At 40.6% G+C, this 22,724-nt stretch overlaps 1 protein-coding gene across 3 annotated transcripts in view; it reads left to right on the top strand.

Moving 5' to 3' along the window:
- Positions 1 to 22,724, top strand: part of srrm3 (serine/arginine repetitive matrix 3) — an 84,649-nt gene that overhangs the window by 22,844 nt on the left and 39,081 nt on the right. The window lies entirely within an intron of this gene.

Raw genomic sequence — 22,724 nt, 5'->3', positions numbered from 1 at the left:
AGCACATGTTTTTGTGTTTTCAGGGCATACACTTCGACAAGAGAGGGTGGGAAATATAAATTCTGCTATTTCAAACTTTTTGATTTTCACTTTTTATGTATTGATGACTGTCTGGACGTGAAGAGGATTTCAACTTTTAGAAAAAAGAATGAAGGGTTCTTAATGTTCTTCCATGAGTTTTTCGCTGTGAAAGTAAGATCAAGTCTGAAATCACGGTTATTCTTGATCTGTTTTACTCACAAAATGCTCCATACAGCTCCAAACACAACAGGCAGATGACCTGAACTTGAGAATAAGCAGTGAAAAAGGAAGAAAAGCTGCACCTCCAGCATAGGTTGAGGAGGAGTTTTGGTTGAGGGCTTTTACTCTGTGGAGTTTGCTTGTTCTCCTCTTGTGTGCGTGGGTTCTCTCCGGGTTCCTCCCACATACCAAACACATGCAGGACCTCACAACCCTCAAGAGGATTAAGTATCTGACAATGAAATGAATCACAGGAAGACATAATATAATGCAGACCTGATTGGGACCACAGGTGTTCAACATTGAGGTTATTTTTGGGCAGCTAAATGGGTGACTTTACTCTTTCTGGCTTCATTATTCCAACCTTGCCTCAGTAGAAAGGACATTTTGCCCTCCTCCCTGCCTGCTGCATGACATCGCATTCTCACAAAAGCTGTAGCTCTCTGAGCAGCTGCTGGTTGTGTCAGTATTGACTTTTTTCCTGGAGCTGTATTGGTTGACATTTCTTATTTTCCTCACCTCTGGTGCCGAGAGTCTGTCTAACCTTTGTGGCGCCAAGTGGCAGCCCAGTGGAAGAGCAGCAGCCAGCTCGGTTGACCTTTTGCAAGTGTTTTCACAGCACCCTCTACCTCACTCCTCCTCTCTCAGTCAGCTGGCTCCACTATGCACTGCTGTCTGGAGCCGACGAGCTGGATCTGCTGCTGTCCGCCAGCTCCTCAGGGAGCTGCATGGCCTCCACACACTGCCTGTAGGTGTAGGCTTGCAAATGAGGATAGCAAAGCAGAGAGCAGAAAGTGCACCGTGACTTCCAGACAGTGAAGATGGATAGTATTACTGCAAATAGGACAGAGACTTTACTCTGTTGGGCTGTGTGAGTGTGCTAGAGTTGGGCAATATATCATATCGTGACATGAGACAAGATATCATCTTCGATTTTGGATATCGTCATATCGGGTTAAGTTATCTGGGATGTCTTTTCCTGCTTTTCAAAGCTGTTGCATTGATCCTTGTGAAACACTTTAAATATTATACATTATATATGTGATATATTATATATTGGTTAAAAATACATGGAATCAAGAAAATGATCATAAAAAAGGTCACGTCATAACACTTATTTTAAGTCTAATTGTTTGTGTAATGGCAAAATATGACCCTATTTGGAGGCAATTTCATTGTTTCTAACATATGTAAATATCCTCACTATAAGTCAAAGAAATGAACTAGGTATTATCTCAAATGAAAAGTCGTAATTGTAATTGATACATGTAATACATGCATACAATAAACATATTTTATTTGAGTGCATTTACAGTGTATTGTCGCTCTCCTTTTGAGAAGTGCAAACATCTCAAAAGAAAACTTTTCATCAGCCCAGAGAAACATGTGCAGCTTTTATTATCAAAATTATATTATTATACATTATTCATAAGTCATATTGCCCCGCCTTATTTTTAGGCTTGACAGACATATTGATTTAATTCATGATATATATTGATATGGAATTATGTAAATGATGTATTATGCATTTCTTCCCATATTGCCCTCTCAAACCTACTGTGTGAAAAATAATCGTCTATATGACTTGTTTGTATCATTCCTTGCGAGAGGTAGATCAGCACATATTTTTTATTTTATCATTTAATTAATTATTTTGGTTTATTTTATTTATTTATGTAGAAAATAGGGACAATAAACATTAATGGAGATTAACATGTCAGATTGTAGCACATTGGCTATTTCCCATGTGTGGTCCCTATAGGCAGGTTGATGCAACATAACGTGTAAAAATAACATACAGTGATGCACAATAACAACTAGGCAGAGGTAAATTCATCAGCCAACTATAACTTTTTTGTTCTCATAACTCTGATAAGTCACTAAAACTGTGATTTGTTTCATGAATTTAATGTTGAGTTCATACATATACACATATCTGTATTTAAAAATGCAGGAGCTGGAGCAGGAGGAATAGAAGAAGGCCACAGAGAAGGTTCATATATGTTGTGAAGGAGGACATGAGGACAATTGGTGGATAGTGGAGGACATGAGGACAGTTGGTGGACAGGGCAAGATGGAGGCAGATGGTCGGCTGTGGCAACCCCTAAAGGGAGAAGCTGAAAGACAATGAGCAATGTGTTTGAGTTAAGCAATGTGTGCCTTATTTCTCACTTGTAAAGAGTTTACATTTTTCAGATGGAAAAAAGATCTCTAAAGATCAACATAAAATTCATCTAGGTCGACCTTGATTCCTGACCTCGTCATAGTGAAAGAAGTACGTCATTTACATGTGTATAGTGCTTTAATTGGTGAGGTGAAATGTCAAACAGTGTAGGTGAAGGTGACCTCCAGCCACAGGCATCGCTGCACGTCCATGGGAGAAATAAAATGAAAACGGTAATAAAAGCAGGCAGCGTGCACTCTCTTGGAGGAATGTTCAATTCTCGCTTGTGTTAACAACTCAGGGATGGAAAAAAAAATGAGGAAATTAGCTAAATTTGCTCCTCGCTGACCAATTAAAATGCATTATATGGTTTTCCTGCCCCACTTTTTAACCCCGCTGCTCTTAAAAATCTATAAAAGGACAGTTTTAATGATCTACAAATGACTTTTAAATGACTTCTTGTGGTAGTAAAAGATAATTCATTCGGAGACAGGTAGTCATTTGTGGCGTCCCTGATTAGTTCATGTGCAGGACTGATCCAACTGCTTTCATTTCCTAATGAGGCTGAACAATTTGGGGAAAATACCTAATGACAGATATGCAATTGTTATTTGATTTGCGCGTGTAATATATATATCAAACGTGATGGAGCATCACCATCACAGCACTAATTATTCTACATATTCTATTGCAAGGATGAGAACCTAAAGATATGAACTGTTTCCAACATGAGTTACATTTTGTAGAAGGTAGAACTTTTAAAAACAACATTGACTCAAATTTCTTTTTAAAGACAATTTCTTATTCAGCCCTACTTCCCAACACGATGAGTGTAAAAATTGTTTTTTTTGCATAGGCTGTGGATTATAGCAGGATGCCATAATCTTCTGGAAGGTGCATTAATCCTACTCCCGGCATGTAGATTAGAAGCCTGTGCTTTTTTTTTTTTGAAGATCTTATTGAACATGAGCTCCTTCCTCCCGGGCATGTAAACACATTTCAGCACTGATTATCCCGCAAACATTTCTTTGAACCCCCCCCCCTCCAAATATACATCTCTCGTGAGATACCAGAGGCATTGCAGCGTTACTGTATTCACACTTTCATGCATGTATCTTCTCCAGGGGCAATGAATGAATATCTGCCGCTTCATAGCCAGCTATAGCGCATAGTGCTTTTGGACAGATGGCCACAGGAGATGTGAAATCTGAACAGGCAGTGCGAGAGAGAGACGGGGGTAGGATGTCCATCGTGGCATAATGGTTTGTCTCATGTTATCTGCTTTTTTTGCCACGGTCCAGGTGCTTCACGCACGACTGCTGGTATGAGAGGGAGGGAGGGAGGGAGGGAGGGGGAGAGAGAGAGAGAGAGAGAGAGAGAGAGAGAGAGAGAGAGAGAGAGAGAGATGGCTGCAGATTGAGATATAAAAGCGTAGACATGGGGAAAAAACAACGCAGCGAAGGAAGAGGGAGGAGTGACCGTTCTCACCTTGACAGTTCGATGGAAGCACCGAAAACATACTTTTTAACTCCTCTCTGCAGCCACAGGGTTGACGAGTGTGTGTGTGTGTGTGTGTGTGTGTGTCTGTGTGTCAGAGCCAGTGAGCTGATGACAGATGGTCACCATCACTGTCAGTGACATGTCTGTCAGTATGTTCTCATCTCCACCTCTCATCTTCTGATCGAGACCTGTTCTCTGTGATGTTTTTTTTTTTTAAATCCTTTTTTTTCTTATATACCTAATTGTCAACTATATCGATAATTAATAATATAAATAAATTTTATTTTTATAGCACCTAGGCTGTACCCCGCCTATCGCCCTGTGTAAACTAAGATTGGCACAGCACCCCCGTGACCCTCCTGTAGAAAAAGCGGTAGTGGATGGATGGAACATCTTTCATACAAGGATTGCAGCAGAAATTTAAAAAGCAAATACAACAATAAAACACAGCACAGGGTGGAATAAAATGGAGCTTCTTGAAGGGTAGAGTAAAAAGATAAGTTTCAAGTCTTAAGATAATTGATGAATCAGTTTGAGTGTTTTTTTTTTTTATGATTAAACTACCAATAAATTGTTTTCAGTATTTTCTCACATATAATGGGCCTAAAAACTTATTGATTAATTGAGGAAATAATTGACAGATTAATTTTGTCCTTATGCGTTAGGTCTGTAGAGTTAGTTCTGCACAAACACGTCCAATTTAAAGCTTTTGCCTTTTTCACTATAGGAGCTGTCAAAACAGGGCTTTTTGCAGGATGACCTTGATTTAGCAAAGGAAGCTCTCTGTCGTCTAACAGGAGTTAATCACCACGTGTCCCCTGGCTACAAAGACAATTCGACTTTATCGTGACAGACATTGGACCTGTCAGTGATTGTTTGTGTGTGTGTGTGTGTGTGTGTGTGTGTGTGTGTGAGGGGGGGAAATGGTGTCCAGAAATATCAGGAAAAAGGGCAAAAACATTTCCTAATCACTCTCCTGCGGTGCAGCATCAAACCGTGTTCCTGATCTGTCAGCAAATCTGCGGTGCAGTCCCAGCGGACGCTCCAGCGGATATTACACGCCAACCCCCTTCACTACACAACAGCATTGAAGAGAGAGAGGGGGAGGAGACGTATGTGAAGTATATGAACACATGCAGTGAAAACAATTCTCCAAGTCTATGTTTATGGGTTTATTGTGTTGTTGTTTCCCCTTTATGTTTCTATCACAGGTCTCGTTTCAGAATAATTATACCCATAATGTACTTACTCTTTACGGGTGGTGTACAGTGTGTGTGTGTGTGTGTGAGTATGGCTTTGGACAACTTCAGAGGGCTTTTTAATTTTTTAATGATGTTGAACAGATGAGACTAAATTATACGAATAATATATACACAGTAACAGAAAGAATAGAAAAAAGGAAAGTGAGGAAAAGCGTATAAAAAGGTACATAAAACCTACATAAAACCTCAAAGGGCTACTTCAAAGTCTTGGATTTATGGGTGAAAGTAAGGTATATACGGTGTATATGTTTGTATAGCAAGTACATTTAGGTTTAGGGTTATTTTCTAAATACATTTCTAAATTTCACAAGCTAAGACATAAGTAATACAAAAATGGTAATTATCTTATTTAATGTTTGTTGCAAAAAGGAAAGGTTTTGGTCTATCATTCAGTATTAATTTAGAGGTGCAGCCAACCTGCAGTTCTCTGGCAGTGTTTTTTTTGTGTGTGTTTTATTTTGACTCTTGGGGCAGAAAATTGACCTGTCGCGGGCAAATTGAAGGATCTAGATCAGTGGTTCTCAAACTTTTTTTATACCAAGTATCGACTGAGACAATATTGAGCTCTCGAAATGACGCCGTTATCACCAACGTTAAAATACAGTGGTGTTAATATGCCTAAAATCATAGCAACAAATCAGCTACGGACTTTTCTTGGAGGAAGATTTATTCCCAGTAAGATAATTTGCTCTCTCATCCTCCTCCTCCTCTTCCTCACATATATTTCACACATTGGTTTAGTGAAGTTTGATTACGATGGGGCGAAAGAGTAGGTGACTTTTGTGTTTTGTTATTTGTTTCATTTTCTACGCACGCAAAGTTCCTCGGCTCCAGTCATATACCCTGATATACAGTAGAACAGCATTTCTGATTTTCCACCAAGTACCAGCAGAGGTATAGCGTCTGTGTCACTGATGGTACACGTACCACAATTTGAGAACCATATGGTCTACAGTAGATGATTCATAACATAGCAGCAGATAGTGAATAGCCAAGCTTCAGTTCAATGTTTGCAGTGTATTCGATGTAATGGAGCACACTACTCGTATCGGACACAAAAACAATGGTGCGCTGCCATCCCGAGTCACTGCAGACCCTCACCACTGTGACACGATTTCTCTCCACTCAGTGTCAGGACGTGGATGTAGATATCACCAGCTGACGTCTCTAAGTGGAACACGCGCATGCATACGACGCCTCTGTTTATTCTCATAGATAAACACGTCCAACAAGCAGCCAGCTGTGAAATAGAAACCTTCACACCATAAGAAACGAGCTGGTCGCCTCCGTAGCATTTCAATGGACAGATTTCATCATGTCTCTATTATAAGAGTCGGGCTGATGCACAGACGCTTATTCACACAGACTGCAAATAGAGAAGATAACCACTGGCACTATAGGAGAGTATCTTCACCTTCACCATCAAAAAAAAAGAGCCACAATCATATAAATGACTGTTTCTGTTACATTCAAACAACTGCCTGATGATTCCAGGAGGCACAGACTGCAGTTCACTATTAAATGAACTGACATTTTGCCCTGTGTCTTTTTTCCCCCCTTCCCCCTGAGGACGGAATGAAACCTCCCTCTGCTGTGTGCTCAATTTATAGATGTGCTACTGTCCAAATTAATTTGAGATGGAATGTCAGGGTTTCCTTGGAGACGCACTCAGGCAGAAGCCCTGCTATTGTAATTCACCTGAGGTGCCGTAGGAATGGCAACCCTTGCATTTTTGAGAAATGAACTTATCTATTCATGGTGGGCTGCGATGAAAGTGGTGAATAACAAACGACAAATAGTTTGGGGATTCGTCATTCGCGCTATTGATTTTTCAAGGCCCGCGTGTGTCCTTAGTGCAGTCAGCACCCAACAACGTCCCCTCCAAATTGTGTTTTTATACAGCTCAACTGTAGGAGCTCATTTATCTTTTAGGAAACATAATCTGGATCATCGTCTTCAGAGATGTGTTTTTGTGGAACACGGGGGAGTTTGGGAACAAATTCATTCTAAGATGCATCGAAAAAGCCTTCTAGAAAACATTTGTATGTCTGTAACCGCTTGCCTTGTGCCTTGTATTCCCTCACGCCTGTGCCATGGAATGGCCTCAGTGTTAAATGCATATTAAATACAATACTTGCAAGACAATAATAAAAATGACATATATGAATGATTTGGAGGCAAGAAGAAACAACGCTGCAATGTCTCTCTTTCTATTGCATAAACCATTGTATTGGTTATATTATATATATATAATATATAATATATATATATATTGTACCATTTTTTTCATTTTTTTTTTTCATGCTAAAATGATTGGAAACCAGTTGCAGGAAAAAATGCAGTTTCAAAAGTTTTTTCAGCTCAAAAAAAAACAAGTTAACTTGTTGGACACAGGCATCAGTTCAATCTGTGTACAAGTCGAACAGAGATTTCCCAGATGTCACGCTGTTGTTGCGTCCTCAGCTGTGACTTGTTGTACATTCTGTGTGGAGCTGTGTCCACTTTATTGGCCTGTCTCTCCACACGTTACGCCTCCCACAGACCGTTTATTCCAAATCGCACTGTAGGGCATGGATGAATATGTTGGTTCGACATAAAGTATGATGTATTTAGACGGTACTGTGAGGCATAGAAGAAAAAATGTTATGGCAAATGCACAATGAGACGGTCATCCTAGGTTTCAGACGTCAGAAAATGTTTCATCGCAAGACTTAACCCTTTAACACCTAAGCATCAAAATGTCCATCTGGACATTCTTGCTTATTTTAAGTGCTTTTGCCCATTTTTCCCAGAATAACGTTCAATATCTGGCAGTTTTAGAATTGACTGCATGTTGAAATAGTGTATTATCAATTTGAAATGAAGAAAATCAAAAAGTTTTATTGAGGAAAAAACACTGTAGTTCGTCTACAGTGTAAAGTGCGTCTGTTTTGCACGCAGGCTCGTGACTCGAGAGCCTTTAGCTGACGAGCCGTGACGCCAAGACTTAGTCACTTGGCCAACAGCTCGTGTCTCTTGTGAAGTCTGAATCACCCACAGAGACCGGGTGGCTGCGGCTATCAGGCCGTCTGCATGTGCCTGTAATGACAATGAATGGCTTTTCCATAATTACTGGATTGCAGGATTAAAACTGTCTTTACAGAACTCAATGTGAGATTTAGCTGCCTGATTATTAACTACTCAGACCACCTGGTCTTCTCCTTTATTTATCTCTCTCATTGTGGTGGTGCAAAATTCTATAGTTTGTTGTTCTATGTATTTTTTTTCAGTTGCAGTACAACAATATAATGTTAAAACACTTTCACACTGTCATTTAACACATGTAATGAATTTTCATTTGTACAATTCTCAGATTGTAAAATCCATAAATATCATAATAAAATATAAGCTTATACAGAGGGCATTTTACAAATGGACATTCTTTATGTTAAATGTCAGTGATGCTCTGTGATGTTCAAACATTATATCAACTGTCATAAATCCTTTGTCCCTTCTTTTAAAATCCCCACCTTGATGATCACGCCGAAAGATTTTCCTGAGAAAAGGTTTCCAAAGACGACCTGATTTCCTCTTCTTGTGCTCGGCTGACATTACATCTTAAAATGTTTGATTTTATTAACATAGCAACCAGTGCTTTAGAAAAGCACACTGTATAAATCCATAGTGAGCAGAACACACAAAGTGTAATTATTGCCATTGTAGTAACAGCTACTACAGTGAATGCGTTTCATTCTTTGTTCACTCGTTCTGCCGCTCTCACTTCTCTGAAGCTATCGATTGTCATCGTCACGACAGTTGAGCAGTTTCTTTTTCCGACGATCACTGAAGCACTTTTGACAAGGGCTATTTTAAGCTCCAGATGTGGAGCCATGTTCGTATTAGTTGATCATTGCTGTTCATCATACATATACTTTGATATGACTGGACTATGCAGTATTAGTCAGTTTGATATGAAGTATTTATAGCTTAAGTGATTGCTTTGAGGGAGTGGTTCAAAATGACTTATTTTAAAAAGGAATAATGACAGCAAGTAAATTTGGCCTATGACAAAATCTGTTTTGTTTTTTTCTTCTAATCTATTCAATATTGAATAGATTAGAATATCAGAACAGTCATGGATGGGTTGATGAAGTGAGTTCCAGAGGGAGTGGGCTGCAGCGGAGAAGGCTCTGTCTCCCAGGCTTTGTGCTTGGGTCCTGGGTGGTGACTGTAGCAGGTTGGAGTCTGAGGACCGGAGGTTGTGGGAGGTGTGTCGGGGTGGAGCAGTTCTGTGAGGTAGGAGGAGCTGGTTATGGAGAGATTTTAAAGGTGAGGAGAAGGACTTTGAACTGGATGCTTTCCGAGATGAGAAGCCAGTGCAGGCGATGTGAGCTCTGTAGTGGGAGTGAGTGAGAAGGTTGTGTTCTGGACATGTTGAAGTTTATGGAGGAGCTTTGCTGGTAAACCACAGAGGATGCTGTCGCAGTAGTCGATTTTGGAAGTAATGAATGCATGAATCAGGGTTTCAGCAGCAGAGAAGGAGAGAGGTGGACGATATTTTTTAAGCGGAAGAAGGCGGCTTTGCTTTAGTTTTCGGTCACTGACAATGATGTGACAGTTGTGCTGATCAGTGTTGCCAGAGTGTGCTTCCCAGCTGTAATAACCTAAGTGGACTGAAGCAAACACACAATATAAAATGAAAGAGTTAAGTGCATGCAATGCTTTTTAGTATAGGTTAATTATTGTACAGTGGCTTGGCCTGTTTATCACCATGAATACAGCTGCAAAACCAATAATCCACCACACATTAACCAGCATCACTACAAATAAGCTTCAAACTTGGAATTTGATTGAGGATAGTTGTTTAACTCCAGTGCAAAATCCTTTCCTCTTACAAAGTAATAGTTTGCACAATTGTGAGTAAAAACACAACAAGGCTGTGAAATTAAGTGTGTGTGTGTGTGTGGGGGGGGTGTTTTTGCATGCGGTGCGATGATTTTTAATGTCCTTAACAATCTCTGAGCCATTTTGTTCGTGACTGCCCGTCTTTTTTTTTTTGCTGCTGAGAACTCCAGCGTGGAAATGTCAAAAGAGTTGTTGACAGTTATATTCCTGTCTGTTTTTGAGAAAAGCCCTGACATTAAACTACAAAAGACACGAAAATATAACTAAATAAAAGCATTTTATTTAGTCTGAATATGTCAGCGGGCCAAGGAAGCATCTCATTCAATGACAGTGGGACATATGGATTTGGCTCATGTGTCTGTAGCTATAAATAAGAATACAGCCTGTCAGTCAACATGCCAGATTTAATAAGGACCGAAATGCATAATTGGCTCCGTTCAATGTGGAGTCATATGTTTAACTCCAGCAGCAGATGGGAGTATGACAGTTTTGCTGTTGTGAAAGGAACTGGATTTTGCCTGCTGTCAAATCAGGGGCAAGGGGCGAAATGTGTCCCCTGGCCTCTGCCAACAATTCTAATTCCCTATTTTACAAAGATAAAGAAAGAGGAAATCCACTTCCAAAATGTTAATGTGTTCTTCCACGGGTCATGTCCCACCCCTGCTGTAGGAAAATGCACAACATTTGCAACACTATTCAAGACCGGACCGAACACCAGGAAGTTTGGTGCAAACATTCTTGGTTCAATCATCCGGTCAAAATTTGAATTTGTCCAATACATTACGGTGTTCAGCATGGTCATAAATTAAATAGGCTTTTTGTGCTGTAGCCATTTTGACGTGCTTTTGCAGGAAAAACACAATGGAAATAATGCATTCTCACAATGTATACAAGCATAATTGATTACTACATATTATGCCGTAACCATTGAAACTATAACTTGTGCTTTTTGAATAGAATTTACCGAGCAAAAGCACTCTGACACTGTACAAAAGCAAGATGAAGTCGACTGACTGCCTCCTCACCGTTTGAGTGAATTAACTCTAATTGCAGCTCATATTCACAAACTGATTTTAATGGCTGTGTTTACAAGGAGTTATTGCATTCTCAGTGATGCACTGTACAAACTCTGTGTAAGGAAAGTGCCGTTTGAAAAACTTTGAACCTAAACATAGGTTATGCATCATAAATTCAATATAGACTCCCCTGCTTATTTATATGGCGCCACAGTTACAAAATGCTGCACAGTACAAGAATTAGACTTTTGAAAGAATTCAGGAATTGTCAAACTGTTCGTTATCAGGGCAACTAAAGAGAAAACCTCCCATCAAGATCACTCACTTTCCAGATCACCACCAAAATGTAGTTAGTTTCCTCCTTTTCCTACTTTTTGAGCTACACTGCTCACAGACGAACACACACAAAAACAAAGCCACTTTGCTGGAGGTAATAAAAGTGTTTTGGGTTTTTTTTTTTATCAGTAGAAAATGACCTGACCTGACTGATGTTCAGATTACATCACTTGACCTCCAGCCGCTGATTTTGCACTGATAAAATGAGAGGTGTCGTGTTTGTTCACTAATCAGGTAGAGACATTTTGGTTTGGAACACGTGAACTGAAATAAACAAAATGGGATGTTAGCTGGCGGGGAACTAATACAAAAATCATTTGGTTCATTGGCCTGAAGCTAAGTGACAAAGAGCCCCAGTCCCCTGTGTAATTAAGCAGTGGTTTGAGCTCATGACTCATCAGCCTGTGTGATTTATTTTTGTTAATGCATAAAACTGTGTGATGACAGTCAAGAGCTGCTGGCTGTTGGTGATCGTGATCCTGGAAAGGTGGAGGTAGCAAACAATCAACCCTTTGGCTGCACGGAGCAAACAAGTAACCGTACCTCACTGTAGTGCTGACAAGTTTTGTTCCTGTGGGGAATGAGAAGCAACATAGTCTGAAAGTTTGGGATTTCTTGTTGTTGTTGTTGTTTTGCTTTCAGTGGTAAAAGGTGATTGTTATGTGGGATGAAAAGTGGGTGCTGTGCCGGCAGAAGTGAAGGTGCTCTGTGCAGAGTGTTCCCAGAGTGATGTCCCTGTAGTCCGGCGGTGATTTCAGTAAGGGAATGAACAGCGGCTACTAACTGACAGGCATCACTTGGTATCAGGAAGCTGATCGCTCTGCCCTCGAGAGTTCTGTGTCAATTAAAAAGCAGCAGTGGCAGCAGCAGCAGCAGTAGTGGCAGTGGAAGGTATAGAAAAGAGCATAGCCTCATTTCTGTGCTGCAGCAATGTGGAGATTGGCTCCAGATTGCTGCAGGCAAGGACTCCATTCACACAAATCTCTCTTTGAGCAGCTTGTTAACTGGATAACAGACCGATGTTATCCATGTCATTACCATGTTATCTGATGTCTTTAAGGCATGCTGTACTGAAGAGTTTGATCAGAATTCTGCACTGCAGGTTTGTGATTCTTGAACCTTGCAGTGCACTTGCTCACAGGGTCCCCACACCTTGGTTGACATCAAATTCAAGGACTTTCCAGGATCCTTCAAATCCAAGGACTGAATGTGCTGACACAGGTTAAGATGGGAGGGCAACACCAACAGCTTTCTACTGTGCTTGGATTTAAGTTTGTTCTTGAATTGTTTGATGGAAATTGCAAATAAGTAAGTAAATAATAAGTAAATAAATCACTGATATCATTTCAGACACTAAGGAAGAACCTGGTGGTAATTATACCACCAGAGTGCACGTAAAACAAACACCTAACCTAGCAGTGTACAGTGTCCACAACACAGCTAGCAATTACGACTTTGACGTTTGTTCTGCGTAGGCTCAGTCTACGTACGAAAAGCAGTAGGTGGCGCTGTCGTAACAAACTAGGGCGGGAGACATAACTTCGACTTCGAATATCGACTTAACTTCTTTCTTGCACAAAATTCAAGCACTTTCAATAACCCATGTCTATATAGGGTGATTTTCAGACACTTGAAATTTGATTTTTATCCAATTCAGAATCTTTCAGGATTTCAAGGACCCATGGGATCCCTGTAAGTAAGACACGGAAGGCCACCCTTTAGAAAGAAATCAACACAACTGCACTGTGGCTGTGTACCGGCAAGAGTCTGGCAGTACATTTTGCAGAGAATTGATGCAGTATCAAGCCATGAAATATTATGATTTTCTAATATATCAACCCCCTATAATGCACCCAGAAGACTGTTGGTGCTCAGGTTTAATAAAACAATGATACTAAGTAATACATCGATATTATCAGCATGAAAAACAAGTAAAAATGTGTGTTTGCTTTGATGCTAAAGGAAACATCAAAAACCCTAATGATCCTCAGACAGGTTTAGAATTTGTATGGAGGATCTTTCTCTATGTTTTTAAGCAGACAGATAGACGGTGTATGTTCTGTACGTTCAAATTGGAAACTGATTTTACTCTCAGGAGAGCAATTTTAGATAGAAATGGCAGAGTTTTAAAGTGCTTGAATTTCTTTCTCTTTCCTAACACAGTGCCTTTTCTTCGTTTTTGGAAGTTTGAAAACCTATCTTCTGGGCTATAAAGTTTACAGTACCTCTGATGACTCCCCAGAGTTCCTGTGAGGAGGGGAACCTCTTCCACTTTGAAGGCTTCCTATAGACGCAGTGCACTCTGGTGCTCCTAACTTTTTTATTATTTGAAACAGACTATGAAATTGAAGTGCTCCAACATGCTTGCCTCTTTCAAAATCCAATTCTGTCAATACAGAAGTTGTGGTTCATTTTGATCGTTATCATCTGGATGGAGATAAATCATCTCCATTTTTTTAATACTTTTGGATGGATAATTGTAGCTGATGGATTTTTCTTGGACGTTGTGGCTCCAGCTGCTAGTGAATCACTTCAACTCAAAAAAATGTTTGAAATTTATAATGATTCATAAAGATTTGCATGAAGACATCAGAAACTGTCAGAAAGCACTTGCTGGTTCAGTGATGAGCCAGTTTAGACTGAGCTTGTCTTCTGGACATTTGATGAATTCTATAATGGATATTGGTTGAGACGGAGAGAGAGCACGAGGCTGGCTGATCTCCTGATGACCTTAGAGAAAGTTTAAGAAACCTCCGTGACTCGTGCTTCCGCAAAACGGAAGTCATTTATTGCTTCAGTTCCTTATGCTTCTTTTTACAAAATTCAATAAGACTCCAAACTTGGTTTAGAAAGAGGTTTTCAGCACCATATACTGCATATCATATTATGTTGCAGCTATAGGTTTTCCTCCGCAGCACACTGGGGTGCTATAGTATCAGAAAACCTGCTTTGCTGGCTAAAACAGCTTTGAATCTTCAAGGAGCATAAGAGAAACAATGCAGCTGATGAAACCTGATGTATCTGCTGAGTGAGGAAGAACACTTGATGGAGGCTGAGTCCATTAAATCTCTCCATATGGACTCTACTGAAATGATATCATGAAAAAAAAAAGTGTGGTATTTTTGTCTCACTGCTCAAAAATGACTGTGCATATGCAGGTTTTCATCGGCTTTGGCTCCAGTGCGTGAACGATCATTTCTTCTACTCTTTTTGCCAACAGTGTGTGACATTTTTGATGCAACGCTATGAGGCGCATTCATCTGCCAGCTGTTAGCATAGCAGTTAGCGTCGATGTTTGTTGCAATTTATACCTTTAAAACTTCGCTCAGTAAATTGTACTTCGTCCATCAATCAGATCATCTAAATAATTTATTAATGAGAGACTAGAATAAAATATGCAAAAGAGTAAGAGTTATGAAGTTGTTGTTGTTGTTGTTGGGAATGGTATTACTTTTTACCGGGTTAATTTGGGTATAAACATTTAGAGTATTTTAATGTGAAAGGAGGTTTAAGTTGACCTTGTATTTAAAGTGGAAAAGTCCGACTAAATCTTTAATGAGAGCAGCTCACTTTAAGGTAAACTGTACTTCAGGGACAACAGGGTGATATTCTCTAATTAAAGTGGCTGTGTGGCAGATTTGTGTGTATGCAGAAGGCTAGGCTTGAAGTTTTATAGAGACACCATGTGCAGTATGGCTTTTTAGAGCAAACATAAGGTGTGTGCTGTTTAATATACAGGCTAAGGTTCTTTTGTACGCTACTTTTCTTCTTTTGTAACACATGGTTTTCTTTTTGTATCTGCAATATGCTGAGACGCCAGTACCAGGGCATCATTTCTCAAAAGCATGTTGAGGTGAAAGTTATCAACGATTAAAATTATCCCGCAAACTGCCTGAGTTTAAAGCGATTTTCCTCTGTGGTGTGTCGATGGTCACCTGCATTTACAAGATGGTTTTCAGTACGAAGACATGATGTTAAACTGGAAACGTTTCTGTTTAGTTTACGAAATTAAAATGCTAACCTGAAATGAATGCTTATATACTGCACCAGCAAGAAAATAGACATGTATGTCTATATGGATGCATTCAGTTACTTCTATATCCACAAGGAGAGGGGTTTCTTTGGAAATAAACAAATATCTACTTTTTGCTGCTACTGTACAGCTCATTACTTGCTGTCTAATGTGTTCAAGTGGAACTCATGAACTCATTATTATGACATTAGAAGTTGTGTACATAACTTTCCGAACTTGGAGCTTTTTTTTTTTTAAGTTTTATTAAGGTTAACAGGTCATATAACAGTACATGATGGGGTTGTGTTCAAATGTACTCGTCCAGTGGTTTAGACAAATGTAACATCTCGACCAGCTTCAAAAACAAAGCCTCAGTAATAATATATATTTATAGTAACACTAACGCACAACGCTTCTACAATAAAACATTGCAATCTTCCCAATCTGCCATGAAAGTTTCCATGCTTAATTTGACATAAAAGAGACAATATAGCACTTTAATTTCTAAATGTCCATTCTGAATGTCCTATATTATGCCCTACAATTGTGCTCCATGTTTTCGGCTGAGTAGATATAGTGCAGTGTGCAGTGAACCGACATACGGGGGGGGGGACTCAGAAACACAGACTTGTGCCCATCGCTCCCCTGCCAGTGACCCCCTCTAATCACATCAGAAGCTGTGCTGATCATCCTCCCCCAGAGACACGGCACATGGCAACACAGTGGAGTTTATGAGTTTCCGCACTGACAGCATAGCTGTGCTTTAAAGTCAGCTGGGGGAAACGCAAACCTGCTGAAGGAGAGATTCAAAAAGGCACTGTTGACAGGTCAAACTTTAAAAACCCTCTTCTGAGGTCGAGTGTGACTGTGAGCCAGGACAGACCCAGATGTCAGTGTCTCTTATACGTCATTGCCAATAGTAAAAAAAACAAACAAAAAAAAGCTTTTAAATCACAGGTTTAAATGCATTTTTACCAGTGGGAATTTATTTAATCTGCTTTGACTTCTGGGTGAAATGATTTTTGCAGTGCACACAGGTTTTAATTGGCTTTAGCTTCGATCAGCATCAGTGGAGAACACAAGACCCACTTTTGCATCATTTCTGCACGTTCATCCTCCGGCAATTAGCATAGCAATTATCCATTTTTGTTGTTAATTTCTTTAGTGGGTTCACTCAGGTTCCAAAGAATCTCAGGTCTGAATGAGAATGAGGCTTTACCGAGGGTCGTCCTCTGTGGTGATGCACAGAATTTGTTCTGCGTTGAAAATGGGACAGCGGTGGTTTACTTGTGTCACACTCTGTCGGAGGCTCCCTCTGATGTTTCTCCACTAAAGGAAAAGCATTTTCTGCCGCCGTCTCAGATTAAATCTGTATTTCTCTCATAACCACACTCCGTCAGATGATGTCGATGTGAGTTATCGCCCCATTTTATTACCTTCTAAATGATGAACTGAGTGGTTCTAGCCAGTAACTCCACACCTGACAGTGTAGGTTTTACCTCTTGAGAGAGTCCCAGTTCTCTAAAAGATTTTGCTTCAATTTTTGACCAAGCAAGTATCAACCAGGCCCTTGCAGTATTTCCCTGCTCTCTTTTTTCCTTGATAGAGTAGAAATCTCTCTCAACCACAGTGGAAGCTGCGCTCTAATTTCGCTCTGTGCCGCAGCTCCCAAAGCACCAACAGGAAAGTAAGTGAAGTGCTTTACAGAAACACATTCTCGGTCCAACCTCATGTTTCTTTTGAAAATTCAGCTGAATGGTGGCCTTTTTCCGGGGCATGAATTCACCGAATTCAGAACAGCTGCTTGTTGAAAACACACCAACATCTCAATTTCAATCAGGTTCTGTTGTCATGCTTAATTGGGTCCCATTGAGATTTGTGAAATTGCATGTACAGACACCGCAGAGCTTCGACGCACTGCAGTGAATAAGGAATTACATGCATCAGAAATTGGTATGGTGTGTTTTTTTTGTTGATGGCTAAAAATATGTACTTGAATTTATACTTTATTTCACCATTTTAAAGACAATTTTATTTACCTGCTGTGGGGTTACAATCAAAAAAAAAAATCTCTAATCTCTCAACTCATGCTATGCTACAGTATGTTGGAGACATCTGACCAGTCTACAGTTTGGTCACCTGTGGGTTGTTCTAAAGGACTATAGAAATAAACATTGCATACATGAAGACGGTGAGAGTCACAGTGCTTAATGACGCCTTGGTGAAGCAAGAGGTTCCCTAATTCAGTCTCTGTCTCCGGGACCTGGCAGTGATGGACTATGGCCAAGACTCTCCTCGGGGTTGTGGCACAAAATAGTGCAGCTCGTTTTTATCCTCACTCAGACAGCCACAAGGAAGGCTTGGATATATATTTCTGTTGCTGTACAGAGTCGTAGTGCATTATTACTGTGAGGTGGAAGTCCAATTCATTGCTCCTCCAGTATGAGGGTGGAAACAAATCATGTGGTCATTTTTAAGATGAAGGACTGAAGGGATGGGAGATTAAAGCTGCTGTGAGTAACTTTTATTGTTCTGTTTAACGTTAATGTTGGTGTTATTATTCTGCCTCTGTTTGGTCTTCATGGACAGAAATGATGTCACATTATTTGTGTGCTGTAGCCTTCATCTGAAAACAGGTCATTGGACGTTTTTTTGAGTGTTGAGAAAGTGAATTTCTGAAGCACCTTTATGCTTTCAGTCATACTTGTTTGCAGTTGTCTTACTTTATTAGCACAATGTTCCTATTGCTTCCTTTTGGCTTGACTTAAAACCAATCACAACGTCTCCGGGCGACACAAGATGTAAACACCGCTTTACTGAGAAACATAGAGAGACTCGTGTGGAGTTTAATCAGCACGGTGTGGACTCATTTGACATTTGTTTGTATTTAAAACTCATCGTTTTAGCATGAAACAATTCCATCCCTGTTCCCTTTCCTGTGATCTTTGCTGCGGATTTTGTATGCACCTTTCATCCAACCTGCATTTAACAAAAAGAAAAGAAAAACAGTCGCGGCTGCTTGTTTCCCAGCACCGAGCGGCAATCGAACGTGTCTGGAATGGAGACAGCTGACCTTGGTAGAACTAAACACGCCCTCTGGTTGCCAAAATGCTAAAAAAACACAACACGAGCTTCCAGCCAAGGGCCAGATTATTTTGGAGGAAAGGTGTGATGAAAAGCAGAGGAAAGAAGGCAAACAGAGAACTGTAGTCAGGACTTACTGAAATGTGCACACAGCATATATCTAGAACACCCGCCTTGACACAGACGATTTCTCTTTATATAAAGGGAGAAAGAAAACGTTGAAAGAAAGCCACCCAGGACATGTTTTTCAGCTTCTGCCAATCTCAGTGAAGGTCAGGCCCCTAGTTATTGCCACCCTTCAATCACAGATGAGGTGCAGCCACCACTGAGTGAGATCCAATCATTGCAGCCTTTGTGGCTGTGAAAACAGAGTGACCTGCCGTGCTGTGAGAGAGGGGCACAGGGTTAGAGAGGAAGAGAGCTGCCTTTTAGTAACACGGGACCCAAGGAGACCAGTGCCAAGTTTCTGCTTATTTTCTTTCCATTGTAGCAGGTAAAATAGAATCTGACTAAACAAGCCTAGAACGCTGCATCCTGTTGTGCTTTTGTGGTTTTCCCACTTTAATTGCAATTAAATACATTATAGATTTAAATAAGAAATAGGACAGCAAGATAAATGTATCCGTGCTACAAAGCTGGATTGTTACAGAGCTTCAGAGACCTTTTTTGCCTTCTATGTTGATGTTATATCAGCATTACAGATGAAATCAATGTTGGATGGGGTTTTTTCTGCTTACAAATGCAAGTTGCAATCTACGGTATCTACTATAGATTTACAACAGCAAAGAATATGTATATTTGAATGAAAAACTCACACGTTCAACGTGCAGACTCTCCTGTAGTGCATTTATCTGCTGTGTTTGCATGTTTACAAGACTGAATGTGCAGATGGCCATCCATACGTATGCTATGTACTGAGTGGGCCTTGCTGTTTAAGGAAAAAAAACACGCTCCTCTATGTTTATGTTATCACATTCACGAAAACATATTTTCTACCACCCCTGATGCAGCTAATCCATATGTGCAGATAAAATACACAAGCAGTGTTAGAGCCATACCTAATTGAAGGCCACAGTAGGTGGCGCTCTGCACTGGGCAGGAAGGTGTTAAATAAGAGCAATAGGTAATTACTCGGCAGGTGTGCTGCTGACTGGGGAAGCACAAAGTTTTTTGACCGTCGTCGTCGCCGCCGCCGCTGACCGTTTGTTAGACAAATAAATGTTGGTGATTGCATACAACGATCTTGTGTGTAATTCATTCATTGGACCCGGAAGACAACGCGTCAACTACTACAAGTACCAGTACAGCAGCCCCCTCAAGTGGCTTAGGTTCGTTTTGTTGTTTTTTATTTTAAGAACAAGTCACTACAAGCAGTGACACAGTCCGAGTGCATCATCGCTTAATTGTCTCCTCATCAATATAGTGATCAATAACAGTTTGGGATAACATTAATCGTATATGTGTTGATGCCAACAGCCGACCAAATTTAAAAAGTCCCATTAATGACGATGTGGTTCAAGCCTCTGTGCAATGTCCCATTAGCCTAATGCAACATAAGCCTGCTAATGAGATTTTTTTTTTCCCCACAGTACAACCACAACATAACGGAGTAAACGAGGGGCCGTGATACTGTTTTTTTCTGTGTCGGGGCACTGGGGCAGTTTGCACATCTACTGGCTGTCATTTCACACAGCAGGCTTGTTTTGCTGTATAGAATGTGATGTCAGCAGAAGACTCCAGAGCCAACACAGCAGACACTTCTGCAGCAGCAGCATCCAATCAAGCAGACAGTGCAGGAAACCACGGGCAAAGGTTAGAAACAGACAACAGGAACAATCTCCTGTTAGTCTGTGGAGAGAGGCCGTGAAGCTAATGGCTCTGTTCTCTCAGGCAGCAATCAGTGTCGTTGCTATGAAATTGAATATTGAATATTAATTATCCAATGATCTGTTTGTGATTTAAAATAACTGATGATGACACTTAACAACGGTGTTCATCAGCACATGACGGTCTTATAACACCCTCGAGATAATTGCAGACGAGGCTGGTGCCGCCGTTATTATAGCAGATAACCTTCAGTCCCTGTGGAGGACTCTCGCTCAATTAACTGGGTGCTCAGCTTCCTTATCAGCCCGCTGACAAGTCTCTCTTTGTGCTCTGATTTTTTTATTTTTTTTTGTTCTCAATTGCACAATGAAATGATTTAGTTGTTTTAACTTGAAAGAGAGCAGGTTTTTGTGTGCCCTGCCCCATGCATGGCAATTAAAAAGAATGACTGTGGAACGATAAATTAGTGTAATGAGATGGCTGGATTTTTTTTTACGGCAGCCCTTTAACACAGATTGGCACATGGCCTATACGGCTTCTGATGCGCCGCATCTGGTATTATGGATAATCTCATTTGCGATGGGAGGGTCCATCCATTGTCTACTGCTTTGTCTTCCACATGAGGGTCGAGGGGCTTTCACATAAGGCGACAGGTCAATTTAGAGTGTCCAATTAACTTCTGCATGTTTTTGGACATGTGGGAGGAAACCTACGCAAACACAGGGAGAACATGCAAACTGCACACATACAGTTAAGGCCTGGACAGGAAGGGGAGGGTCCATTTTCTGCCCTCTGACCAAAACATTCAGGCCAGCTTATGCTTTAAAAGTCACTGGCCAAAGTGCATAGGTTAAATAAACATGAAGTATATTACGAATAGTGAACTTAGAAAAGAGAAATGAGACAGTTTTATATAAGTTCTTCAGCATTCTGCACTATTTTACAGTGCAACAACAACAAAAAAACACTTGTTATTCCCCATCTCTACTGAAGATAAAATGATTTTTTTTTCAGTTTAGATAGATTGATTTGTTTATTCGCAGTACTACAATAATAATAAATAAATAATACAAAATTGATTGGTCTTTTCTTGTGTGATTTTCAAAAGGGTTCTATGTACATGTCTCCAATTAGGCTTGGATTGTTATTTTAAAACGGGGATATGTTTGAAGTGCATAGTGCCTGGCATTTCGAGGAGATGCCACTACATTAATGGCAGGATGTTTTGTTTTTTTTGTCGTACTTGTATGTCTGTATGTATGTATGAGTGGTAAATGAGCTTAGACATGATTGCACAGATGGATATTTTAATACAGTGAAGTCTGGTTGACTGGTGTGTTCGGGTTAGGGTTAACCCTAACCCTTGGATTCTTTTATTTCTCTTTTCATATTCCGTATTGTTGTCCTGTCGTGTAGTTAAAGATGGCTGCTGCCACCTGGTTTGGGCAAACATGTTGACGTTCCCCTCGGCTCACACATCGGTCCTTTACATTGTTCCTGTCTACCGACGTTTGATAGATGAGAGCCTTTCTCCACAGAATCTTCTACAGCCAAGTGTGTGCAGATGAGCGATGGCTGTCATGGAATATCAAGTGCTGATTTTCTGTGTAATGGATTCAGCGATAACACCCCCCTGCTGTCCCACCACCTGTTCCGTCAGCCGAGAGCCATGTCGCTGCGCACACATCCACGGCTCGTTTACCAGCTCGCAGCACCTCAAAAACAAGCACATCCCTAATAACCACTCAGAGACTCTCAGAACCGGCTCACATAGAGAGAGCTAAGTCGAGCTGCTTTCACTCTCACTTTGATGAGATAAGTCAGGAGATGTAAATGGAGCTGCGGAGATTTGCTCCATCCAGCCTCGGTGTCGTTCCGTCTCCACGTGTGACAGTGATGAATTGCCACAGCTGGGCTCCTCTCTGAAAAATGAAGCCATTAGTTGCTGAGGAGGGACTGATGGTGAGGGGCTGGTCGGTCAAGTCTCGTGGGCACCTGAAGGTCTCCCCACTCTCTCTGCATGTTCTATACTGGCCTGAACAGGACGATCCATCTTCATCAGATCCCGGGCCATGCAGCACTTGTACCGTGACTTTTTTTTTTTATAGCAGAAATGACCACTTCATCATTTCGTGGGTAAACGAGCCAGAAACAGAGAGGTCGGGAAAGTGGAGAACAAATAAAAGCATTCATGGTCCTTTGGTTTACAGCTTCAGGTGTTAGATTGGAAGAGTCCTTTGTGGGAATTCACATTTTTGAACTTGTGTCACTTCAGTATGTGCTCCTTGATACGTGGCCATGCAGCATGAGTTTGAATGGTTGATGGTGAATCCGTGTTGCTTTTTTGCTTAAATGCATGAATGCATGAGCATTGTTGTCATTGGCCCACATTGGCAGAG

The sequence above is a fragment of the Solea solea genome, chromosome 4, assembly GCF_958295425.1.
Source record: "Solea solea chromosome 4, fSolSol10.1, whole genome shotgun sequence".
In the NCBI taxonomy this organism is placed as follows: domain Eukaryota; kingdom Metazoa; phylum Chordata; class Actinopteri; order Pleuronectiformes; family Soleidae; genus Solea; species Solea solea.
Note: the sequence above shows the minus strand (reverse complement) of the source record. Positions and strands in the feature narration are given on the sequence as shown.